At 49.0% G+C, this 12,247-nt stretch overlaps 1 long non-coding RNA gene across 1 annotated transcript; it reads right to left on the bottom strand.

Moving 5' to 3' along the window:
• Nucleotides 1-15: 15 nt before the first annotated feature.
• On the bottom strand, nt 16-12,127 carry LOC129388208 (uncharacterized). The gene is made up of 3 exons (XR_008615240.2): nt 12,028-12,127; nt 11,357-11,414; nt 16-466 (listed from the first exon to the last, which is right to left on the bottom strand). It is a non-coding gene; the product is annotated as an uncharacterized lncRNA (long non-coding RNA).
• Nucleotides 12,128-12,247: the final 120 nt, after the last annotated feature.

The following is a 12,247-nucleotide window of genomic DNA, read 5'->3' as shown; positions in this document are numbered from 1 at the left end:
ATTTTTGACCAGCCACTGCAAGCAAAGTGAGGGAAAGCAGACCAATCGCAGACGCCGGCACCAACCGGGAGCTCTTCCGGCTGACCTCCCTTTATGTTCACCATCCCATTTCTCCTTCGATCTTCGCTACAACTGCGATACGCGCAAATTGCACGCATCAAGTGAATAGGAGGACACCTTTCTTTCCAGTGCGTGAAATTCTGTCCACATATAGTGACAAAAGAACGGATGCAGTATTCATTTATTGACATAAGAATTCTTTCCCGACAAAAAAAGAAAATAGAAAAAGAAAGAAAGAAAAATAACGAAAAACTCCAGAAAAATACAAGCTTCGAGCGTTTCTTCAATGACTTCGGGGATTATCGTTGCTATCGCCGTGTGGACCGGCAAGTCGGAGTAGGTAGCCAGCAATGTCCAACAGCAGCCGAATCGTCCATAGGGTCAGCTCAAGGCGCCCCTGTAACGCCTGTAACGCAGTAATTTGAAGCAAAGCGATGTCAATCAATCAATCAATCAATCAATCAATCAATCAATCAATCAATCAATCAATCAATCAATCAATCAATCAATCAATCAATCAATCAATCAATCAATCAATCAGTTCATAGCTTGTTTCCCTCCCCTGAAAGAACCCTAATGAATGAGCGCTGGCTCACCCATACAGTACGAAGCAAGCAAGGAAGGACAAGAAAAAATGTAAGCGAATGTAAGTAAAAAAAAAACATAAGTAAAGATAAACACAAAGAGGGAACGACTCGGTATAATACAAGAAAACAAACACATAATATCTAAGAGAACAATTACGAAAGAGAACAGCCTACTTTCATGAAAGCGCAAGTTTGCAACAAAAACAAGCTCGTAGCAAAACAGTGGTAGCGATTTTGGAAAAGGTAGCAATATGGACATATATAAATGTTGTGGAAGGTTAGGTGTTGGCTATTGCAAGCAGGAACATAGAAATCTCTATGCTCCCTGGCGATCCTACGCAGAATTCGGAACACGATACGACTGAGGAGTTCGGGGCCGATAAGAAGATCTTCAGGAGTTTGAAAAGTAGCAGAAGGTCAGTACGATTATTTTGGCTACAAAGTGGTGGTAGTGACGGTAATCTATGAGTGCAAGGACAACATTCGGTCTGGTGTTAGCAAAGCGATCATGCTCTATGCTTAAAAACATTCTCTGGGCCCGTGATGTTATGCCACTTTTGGGTTTACAACTGCGCATCGACTAGTATTCAACTTGGCGAATACGGATTGTGGCGTATAAGTTGAGGAAAGGTGCTGCAGAATATAATTCTCCTGATATTCTGTAGATAGAACGGAGAGAGCGCGGATACTGCATAGGAACGTGCTTTGTGTTTTTTTTTAATTTCATCACTATCATTGATCTCGAAGATCTCACACAATGGAACGGAATACACGAGATAAGAAAACAGAATACTCGTCATTATGCGAACGAAATACATAAGTCTTGGTCTCGACACAATTCAGAAAAAGACAATAATGAAAGGGGCGCTATTGCTCAAGAATATTGGTGCAGCACAGTCAACTGGATGTAATATGTCCGTGCAATCCTACAGTGCTGGCTTGTGTGGCTGGACACATCTTGTTAAAAACGCCTAATTTGTATTGTATTGCATTAAGAAACGAAGGAAAGCTTAACGGCACTACAGGATCGAATTATTTATCATCTCATAAAGTATTGGCTAACGGGTTTTACAATGACCGTTGCGCTGCTTACCTCAACTAAATCCAATTGACGACTGGTAAAAAGAACTGAAGATGGAAACAGCGCATGGGTTCATCGTACCGTGCTCTAACCCTATAGCCATGCACCAGAAATTAATGTCGAGCAAAAGTTTGGTTAGAACTTAAAGGTTTTTGCATTTGAACTTATCATTTCAGTATTGAGTGATAATGCATGTCTGCGCGAACAACAGCCGACATGCAGGCACACCGAGGTTGCCGAATGGGGCCCGTATGCAGAAAAAAAAATAATAAAAGCTATTACGCTTAAATAATTAGTAAAAAAATTCTAACCAGTCCTGATGCAGGACATACCATTAGCGAAGGCGACCTACCAATAGCGAGGAACTCTTACAGGCGAAAAACTTTAACTCAGCACTATAAGTTTACTGAAGATGCAATATGAGTATTACAGAAGAGACGCAATGTAGGATGTTTCTTTCAATATGATATCAACCCTCTTTGTTCATGCGCTCAAAGACAAAATGAATAGCCATCGTTAAGATACTGCTTAAGTAAGTTCCCGAGCAACCATTTTACGGAGGCAAGAAAGGAGACTAGGGGCGCGACCGATTACCGCTACTCGAAACGCACGTTCAGTTTGTGTTCAGTATTGCCTCCCACGATTGGCCTAGGCCAATCGTGTGACAAAGAAAACCGCGCGTTGTCCCTGCTCGCCAGCCAGCCCCGACCGACGCGCTTTCCAAGAAACAGCTGGCTCTTGGAAAGCGCGTCCGTCGGGCTTGGTTTGGTTTGGTTTGGTGCCTGTAGATATAGCACAACCCACAACAGGGTATTGGCCATGAATCGGGCGGCAGTGGGTCGAAAAAGAATAAATACCTAAATAGGATTAAAAAAAATGAAAATGAGATATTAAATGAATTCTAATTGTCAATAATAATTTTCATGCTATAGTTTCTTAAATTTAGAAGGTAATATTTTGGGTTTCTTGTGGAAATAAAACAGTAAAATTAGCATGGAAGTCTCCTTGTTTCCATTACAAAATTATATATGGTATCACATACGTTCCTATTACAGTGTCCTAGTGCCGACGCCCCCAGAGACAGAGTGATAGGTAGCGTAATGGCTAATCCAAGTCGGCGGAAAGGACCTTCTAGAAGTCGTTCTCTATGCACGTTGAACCTACGACACTCTATAAAGAAATGATCCATAGTTTCCGGTTCATTGCAGTAGAAACATTTAGGAGAAGGTGCCAAACCAGACCTATGGGAATAGAAATTAAGCCTTGGTATTGAGCAACGCATTCGCGTAAATGAAACTTCAAATTTTCTTGTTGCACACCATCCGCCGTGCCAAGGAAATCTAAGGTGCTGAAAATCGGCGTTATCTTATACACATGATTTGACATGTTCTTCTTGAATGGAAAATTTTTTAAATCTTGCAGAAGTAAATTATGCCGAAGATTTTAGGATCCTCAGTACCGGGCCTTTAAGAAATGTCGCAGCTAGTGCGTCTGCTGATTCCTTTAAAGTGAACCTCACGTGCCCTGGCACCCATACCAGATGGATGAGGCGTAAATGTTGGGGAATGAATGAATGAAATTCTCGGAGAATGATACTTGAATTGGGCACAGATAAAGCGGAGGAAACAGACAAGGAGTCGGTTAAGATTACGGCTGAAGTGATAGATGTGGGAAGTTTCCGTAGAGCTAGGGCGTCGGGGTTGGCTCGCGAGCAGGGAAAACGCGCGGTCTTCTTGGTTCTTTTGGGCCGGACCCACTCTTGCATTCGACCCACTACCTACATATGGCAATATGGTTCGTCCTTGGAGCGAGGCCTCTTGGCGGCAAACGTACGATCTATGGATTCGAGCGTTCCCGTGCCGATAGCGGAGTGCATGCAGAGAACCCGCGCGCAAAAGCAGGCGGACGCACGAGCGTCCTGCATCCAGATGCCTCAGGGACGCCGTAATGACAGACGGGACGAAGTTTAGCGAGGGCGATCTTTCGCGCCTCTTTAGGCGACGCCAAGAACGGCGCGTGGCGGAATGTAAACGCTAAGAAACGCTCTCATAAAGCAGGACGCAAAATGAATAAAAAACAAAAATTACAGGGTCGCCTAAGATTTCTCTTCAGAGGTGAACGGCGAAAGCCTACTCTTCCTCCTCTTACAATTCGCCTCTTTCTGTTCTTTCTTTTAGTCATTACTGCCCACTACTAAGCATTTTTAGTCATTTGTGATCAATTGTGGTGATTACGAGCCGTCGTTAGACATGCTGCTCATATCATTGTCATTAGTAGTCATTACAATTCATTTCAGTCATTATTAGTCATCACTGGTCATTAGTAAGAATTTTAGTCATTTCTAATCAATTGTAGTCATTACAAGTTGTCGTTAGACCTATTGGTCATTTCATAGTCATTACAAGTCATTTCAGTCAATATTAGTCATTACTGCGCACTAGTAAGAACTTTTTCGTTATTTGTAATCAATTGTGGTCATTACAAACCATCGTTAGACATATTAGTCATTTCGGAGTCCTTTCGGAGTCATTACATGTCATTAGTAGTCATTATTACTCATTACTGCTCATTATTAACCTCTACCAATCTCTTTTATAACGTTATCGTTCACCAGTTGTCACTATCAGTCATTTGTCATTCTTTATTCTGTCTTTAATCTGTCTTCACATGGCGTGATGACGCTTCGGCGGACATTCCGGCGGTCACGTCTGCTGACACAAACTTCACCATGAGCCTAGAAAGGCTTTCGCCTTAAAACGCTTAGGTTGTATGGAAGGGGTTGTGGAGGCAGGCGCGTAGGGCCCCAAGGCCAGGGCTCCACTAGCCTCAGCAGCCCGCCGTGCTTGGTCGAGGAGTGCCTCTCGACCCTGGACTGAGGGTTCCTCCCACACTGCTCTCGCCATTCAAATATTATTAATAAAGATGTTTTACTCTCGGGTCTCCTTTTCTTCGCGAGTGAGCCACGTCTGCCAATGCTCCGTCCTGAATTTTTTTTTGCGCCGGAATGCGAGGCGTGTTAATTTTGAGGGGCTTGAGCTCCCATTCCCACGCAATGTGGGCGAGAGTTAGCTGGCCTCCGCACCACGGGCAAGTCGGGTGGGTGGAATGGTTTAACCGTAGTTGCGGGTATGTATTCGTCTGCAGACGGCGCCACTCATACGCTTCCCCCGCTGCCAGAGGCTGCGCTGTGACCCGGGAGCCACACGATTCTGCCTCCATGATGTAGTGTTGCACCTTGTAGTAGGGCGACACACGCATGAACGCGGCCGCTGTTGAAATAACGGCACGCTATATAACGGCCGTGATAGAAGGCGAAGTCGAAAAAGAGAAAAAGGAAGGGGGCGCGGAATTACGGGACGGCAGTTTCGCCACATTGCGCAGTTGGCTTCCGTGATCGAGGGCATCGAGTAGTCTCGGTGGGCCTCCCATTGCCTTTCTTCAAAGGCTACTGGCCATGTATGAATATATATATATATAAATTGTAGCGAGGCTCTTTGGCCAGTAAGCGTTCGCGACTAGAACGATAGAGCAGCGAGATGTAGTATAGCCGATCGAGCATCGAAACAAGGTTTTTCTCTCTCGTCGTCGTTGTCTCTCTGATACATAGCCACAGCACCACTGCTCCTTATTTTACAGTTCAGTTTTCTCCCCCGCGGAAAAGGAAGCCGTCCCGGCGACCTACGGGTAGGAAAACACAGGCGGATCATAGTCGGGCTTGAACGCAGGACATGCACAATTTCGCGTACTCGACGGCGATGATACGAAGCTAGCTCGAGGGGTTCCACGATATAGTTGACTGCCGACGTTTGGTTGATCACGCGGTATGGGCCCTGGTACTTCGACGCGAGTTTTGGTGACAGTCCAGGGCTAGGGGTTGGAACCCAAAGCCACACTAGCCAGCAAAGGGAATAGGATACAGGGGCATGGGAAGTTTCTCGATGGTGCTTCTGGCGTTGCTGGTCTTCTGACGTAAATATACGGGAAGGCTTGCGACACTCTTCCGCGTGTGCTGCAGCTTCGGATAAGGTAGTGGTTTCCGTGGTGTCAGGGCGGTACGGAAGGATAGTATCCATCGTGGAAAAAGGTTCGTGTCCATACAGGAGAAAGAAGGGCGAAAATCCCGTGGTAGTCTGCGCGGCGGTGTTGTAAGCGTAGGTCAGAAAAGGTAGAACATGGTCCCATTTGGTTTGGTCAGATGCAACGTACATGGCCAGCATGTCACCAAGAGTGCGATTAAAGCGCTCGGTCATGCCATTTGTCTGCGGATGACACGCAGCAGTGGTGGGATGAATGATGCGGCATTCTTTGAGGAGAGCCTCGATGACGTCGGAGAGGAAGACGCGGCCTCTGTCACTGAGTAATTCCCTGGGAGCTCCCTGGCGAAGGATGATGTGGCACAAGAGAAACCAGGCGACGTCACGTGCAGAAGCGTTGGACAAAGGGCAAGTTTCCGCATAGCGTGTAAGATGGTCGATGGCCACGATTACCCGCCGATTGCCGTCTGATGTGGTTGGCAGAGGTCAATAAATGTCGATGCCTACTCGATCAAAAGCACGTGCTGATCAAGGCAAAGGTTGCAATGGGGCGGTTGAAAGACGAAGGATATCTTTACGGCTCTGGCAAACGAGACAGGAGCGGACATAATGACGGATGAATCGATACATCCCCCGCCAGTAGTAACGAAGGCGTAAGCGCGCTTATGTCTTGTGTACACCTGCATGCGCGTATTGGAGATCGTCGTGGAACGCTGCACAAGTATCCAAACGCAGTTGCCGAGGGATGACGGCCATCCGGGAGGTAGTTACGACGGTACAAGAGCCCGTCGCGAATGGAGAAATGATGTGCTTGGCGACGTAATGCGCGATTGGTAGTGGGTGTCGATGGGGTGGACAAGAAATGCAGCATGGGCACAATCCATGGGTCTTTCTTCTGCTCCAGAAGAATGTCCGTGGCAGCAACGGAAAACTCGGACAATGATGCCTTCGGGGAGCTAACCTCGTCTGTTAGAGGCGAACGAGACAAGGCACCCGCATCCGCGTGATTTCGGCCAGAACGGTGCAGCACTCGAATGTTCTACTCGTGAACTCGAAGCGCCCATCGAGCAAGATGACCGGATGGTTCTTTTAAGGACGACAGCCAGCACAGCGAATGGTGATGAGTTATCACGTCAAATGGGCGGCCATAGAGATATGGACGGAATTTGGTTATGAGCCAAATAATAGCCAGGCATTGTTTGTCTGTTACACAATATTTCGATTCAGGTTTAGTGAGTGCACGACTGGCGAAGGCAACGACGTACTCGTCGAAGCCAGCCTTTCTCTGAGCGAGAACGGCACCAAGGCCAACGCCACTGGCATCCGTGTGTATTTCAGTTGGAGCACTTGGGTCGAAATGGTGCACGATTGGTGGGGACGTCGAGAGACGATGCAGCTGTGTGAATGCGGCATCGCAATCCGGTGACCAGGTCGAAAGGTTGTGGCCACCACGAAGAAGCTGCGTTAAAGGTGCTATTATGGTGACAAAATTGCGGATGAAACGGCGGAAGTATGACTCTAACCCAATGAAGCGGCGCAGTTCTTTCAAGGTCGTTGGTCGCAGAAACTGGGCTACAGCTTGTAGTTTCGCCGGATCAGGGAGTACACCTTCTTTCGATATGACATGGCCGAGGATGACCAGCTGCCGGGCAGCGAAGCGACACTTCTTCAAGTTAGGCTGGAGGCCAGCATCGGCGATGCACTTGAGGACGCGTTCAAGTCGAAGTGGGAAGGAAAGTCCGGTGAAAAGATGACGATGTCGTCCAGGTAACACAGGCATATCTGCCATTTGAGGCCGAGCAAGATGTTGTCCATCATTCTTTCAAATGTGGCAGGCGCGTTACACAGGCCAAATGGCATCACGGTGAATTCAAATAAACCGTCAGGTGTGATGACGGCCGTTTTTGGACGGTCTGACTCAGCCACTGGCACTTTCCAGTACCCGGATCGTAAGTCTAAAGATGAGTAGAATTCGGCGCCTTGGAGGCAGTCTACCGCGTCGTCATTACGGGGTAGCGGACAAGCGTCCTTGCGGGTGATCTTATTGAGTCGCCGGTAGTCCACGCAAAAGCGAATTGTGCCATCTTTCTTTTTTACCAACAATACAGGAGCAACCCCTGGACTGCGCGAAAGTTGTATGACGCCGCGTTGGAGCATGTCTCCAACTTGCTCAGCGATGACGCTACGCTGCGTGGCGGATACACGATACGGCCTGCGGCGTAAAGGCGCATGGTTGCCGGTGTCGATGTCATGGACAACAGTGGAAGTACGGCCTAAACGAGTTTGGTGTAGGTCGAATGACATGCGAAAGCGGTCAAGGAGATCGACGATCTGGGCGTGCTGCGCTGGAGTGAGGTTGGGAACAACACACTTGGAAAATGTTGGGTCACACGGCGGCGTGGGAGGAGAAACTTGAAGGGCCAGAGCATCAACCGGAGGAGAAGCCGGGTCGTCAGGCACGTCGTAAGGGAAGCTTGGTTCGATTTCGTCGGCATAACCAAGACACTCATCGTGGAGCAGGCTAGCAGCTAGGCAAGGAAACAGGTTGGATACATAAAGTGCGCTGGAACCTTGTCGAATGGCAAGAAAAGCAAAAGGAAGCAAGAAGGGATGACGGCGAGCAACAAGCTTAGATGGCGTGAAAAGAACTGTGCAGTCGGAAAACCCAACGCAGGAAACGGGTACAAGTGCGGCAAAGTATGGAGGAATCTCGGTGTCGGTAGTGACGACCACACGACCGGAAGCGTCATCAGTATCTTCAAAAACGTTGGTGCCGAATGGCGAGAGCGCGAGTTCAGCACGGGCACAATCTATAACGGCCTGATGAGAGGACAGAAAGTCCCATCCTAAAATCATGGCATGGGAGCAGCGAGGCAGAACAACGAACACAACATGGTATAAAGCGCCGCTTGTAACAACACGCACGGTACACTTCCCTAAGGGTTCAATCGGCGCAGCGCTTGCTGTACGTAATAAAATGGCCGAATATGGCGTCGCGACTTTTCTAAGGGTAAGACAAAGCTGGTCCGAAATCACTGATATTGCTGCTCCCGTGTCTACAAGCGCATGAACGGCAATGTCTTCTGCATAAACTTCAAGGACGTTCGCAGGAAATAAATGAGGTCTTGAGGAGTTCGTTGATATTGCAGTTCTTGCCTCCGGAACTGCGGGCCTTAGTTTTCCTCTAGGATAGCTTCAGGGGCGAAAGAGAACGCCGACGGGGAGAAGGAGACCAACGGGTAATTAAGTTTCGGGAAGAAGGAGGCGAGGCTTCGAAGGGCTGAGTGGCAGTAATGGAACGGGACGGAAAGTCGAAACCGTTGCTTTGTGCGCTCGGAGAATCCGAAGGATACCATCCGCGCCGGCGGAAAAACCGTGCTACATGCCCAGGTAGGCCGCACCAATAACAGATGGGCCGGTTGTCATGGGTGCGCCATGGATTGAGAGCAGCGGGCGGAGACTGATAGACATATTGGCGAGGTGGGCGCACGGCCTGCTGTGGCGGCCAGTAGCTGCTTGCGGGGGTAGGCGCATATGTTGCAGCTGCTTGCGGAGGTGAGGGAAAGGCGCTGGTAAGTCTGGATTGAACACCTGCAGACGGAGGCTTTGGATTCGTGACAACGGCAGCGTACGTAAGTGGAACAGGCGTAGGAGGCGGTTGATGAGCAAGTGGTACTGCGTTAGCGACTTGCTCTTGTATCGCCTGACGGAGATCGGGGGACACGGGCGACTCGGAGACTGGACTGAGTGGCAAAGAGAGAGTTGGCTTGCCACTTCTTCTCGTACAAATTGCTTGATTTGGTCGAAAATTGCTGAACTGCAAGGATTAGAACTGACACCATCACTCAGAGCTGAAATCGCGACGTCCGGAGCGAGAGCGCGGCGCGTAGAAAGCCGTTGTTTGCGCAGCTCCTCGTAGCTCTGGCAAAGCGTTATGAGGTCGTTGACCGTCTGAGGATTCTTTGCCAGGAGCATTCGGAAGGCGTCATCTTCTATGCCTTTGAAGATGTTCTTGACCTTGCCATCTGCGGACATATCTGGGTTGATACGCCGGCAAATGTCAACTACATCTTCAATGTAGCTCGTAAAAGTTCGTCTATTACACAGATTTCTTCCTTGAGTCCATCAAACCGCCCTTCAGTGCTTTCCACTCACCAGCGCGCCGATTCTTATTGCCATGGTATCCTCAATCGCCATAGCGGTGTTTCATCTCCACCCAATGCCAGGCTACGGAAACAGCTCAAACTGTTCAAGTTCGAAGACGACGTGCTCTAAAGGTACATTTTTCACCCCGAAGGCCATCGAGGGGTTCCCGTTCTACCGCGCTCTCTTCGCTCTGCAGTTCTGCAGGCCTCACACGATGACCCTACGTCAGGCCACCTGTGTTACCACAAAACACACGAGCGGATAGGCAGCCGATTCTTTTGGCCAGGTCTTTCCACGAGCATAGTTAGATATGTTGCCTCGTGCATGTTTGCCAACGCCGTAAGCGACCTCCTACTGCTCCGGTCGGGATGCTACAACCACATCCTAGTCAAGCAGAACCCTTCTCTGTCGTCGGCATTGACCTTTTCGGGCCACTCCCACCTACTCCTGACGGCAACAGATGGATCGTCACTGCTGTTGACCACTTGACCTGGTACGCTGAAACAGCCTCAATACGTTCAGGAGCTGCCTCAGAAGTAGCGGCCTTCTTCTTGCAGGCTATCTACTTACGTCACGGGGCGCCTCACGTTCTTTTGAGCGACCGAGGCAAGGCATTTCTTTCATGCACTCTTAATCAAGTTCTGCAAGCGTCCAACGCCGTGCACAAGACAACGTCTAGCTACCACCCTCAAACCAACGGCCCAACAGAGCGATTTCATCGCACGCTGTGCGACATGCTATCCATGTATATTCAACCTTACCATCGTAACTGGCATGCGATTCTCCCATTTGTAACATTTGCATACGACACGTCTGTTCAACGGACCACCGGATACTCTCCGTTTTTCTTAGTATGCGGCCGCCACCCAACCTCATCACTCGACGTTTCTTTCTTCTCGGGCCCTGTCAACGCTTCACCATTCATTTGCGACCAGTTTGTGTCTCGTCTTGCCCTATGTCGTCGTCGCGCCCGTATGAACACAGAAGCCAGCCAAGACGATCGCAAACATCGGTACGATGCCTCTCACCGCGTCGTTTCCTACCGCCCTGGTGACGACGTGCTCCTATGGACACCTGCACGAACACCCGGTTTATGTGAGAAGCTTGAGTCTCGATATATTGGTCCCTACAAAGTCATAGAGCTGCCCTCGCCGGTGAACTATCGCGTTACACCTGTTGATGCCCCAACTGACCTACGCTGCTGCGGAACAGAGATCGTGGACGTTTCCCGCCTCAAGCCCTTTCATTTCCGTTCCACTGTCTAATGTGCGGCCAGGCTGGCCGCTTCCGTCCACGGGGGAAATTGGCGTAAGCATTGATGCGGACTTCATCTTCATCTGTACAAAGTCATCATCAATCATCGGCACCATTTTTCCTTCTTGGAATAAAGCGTCGTCTCGGCCGTGGTATTTCGATATATATAAATAGATATATGTAGAATATCCCACCTGTATGCTTCGCATTTCCTCCTCCAGGTCAAACTCATCTTCCGGGGTTGGAGGGCGCCTGCATGGAACACGAAGCACGAAATTCTGCAGACGCACTTGTGAGCACAGTAAGTACCGGCCGTGTGACAGATACCGCGAGGAAGTCAGCAATCCGGAGAACGAGAGTATGTTCGGCCTTCGCCGTTCTGCGCAGTCGTGCAGCGAATATGTAGCTGACGCGAGCGAAAGGCCGGCTGTACGAAGCCTAGTTGCTGTAAACAGGGCAGAACGCCCAGGGTTTCTTCGCGCCTCGAGAACGGCGGCTCATTAAACAAGCGAGACAAATCGGCGCCGAATTGCGACCGCACTGCAACCTTCGGAGCCATGCGAACCTGGCTCCTGTTGACGAAGCAGTTGGTCACAAAAAGCCACTCCTAATAAGAAATGGGCACGAGTCATGATACCTAGCGAATTGTCGCTGTAGGCTGCCTGTCATTAAAATAAAAGAACAGGAATGAAAAGCTCGCTGAACTTCGCTGCTTCATTTGTGAAGTTGGTTGGTGTGTGCCTCTCAGAGCGGTGTAGAGTCGTACTTCGGCAATGGAGAAAGGAATATTAAGTACTTCTTGCTTTCGATGCCGCAAAAGTTGCTCTACAAACGGCAATATTTTCCTGAGATGGGAAGTTCTTACCTTACCCTTCCATTTTCGGTCCGTTGTCTGAAGGCTGTTTTCTCGTAACGTTACCTGCTGTACGTCTGTTTCAATTCCGCGCTTCGCACCCCTCCTAGCGGCGTCTGTGGAGTGGTTTCGGGGATAATCTCAGAGGACACAAAAAGCGTGAAGTGTCATAGTACACTTCAGTATAAGCAATTATGAAGCGGGCATAAGTGTTGTCTAAAATACGGCGGTT

This window comes from Dermacentor andersoni, chromosome 1 (assembly GCF_023375885.2).
Source record: "Dermacentor andersoni chromosome 1, qqDerAnde1_hic_scaffold, whole genome shotgun sequence".
NCBI classification, from domain to species: domain Eukaryota; kingdom Metazoa; phylum Arthropoda; class Arachnida; order Ixodida; family Ixodidae; genus Dermacentor; species Dermacentor andersoni.
Note: the sequence above shows the minus strand (reverse complement) of the source record. Positions and strands in the feature narration are given on the sequence as shown.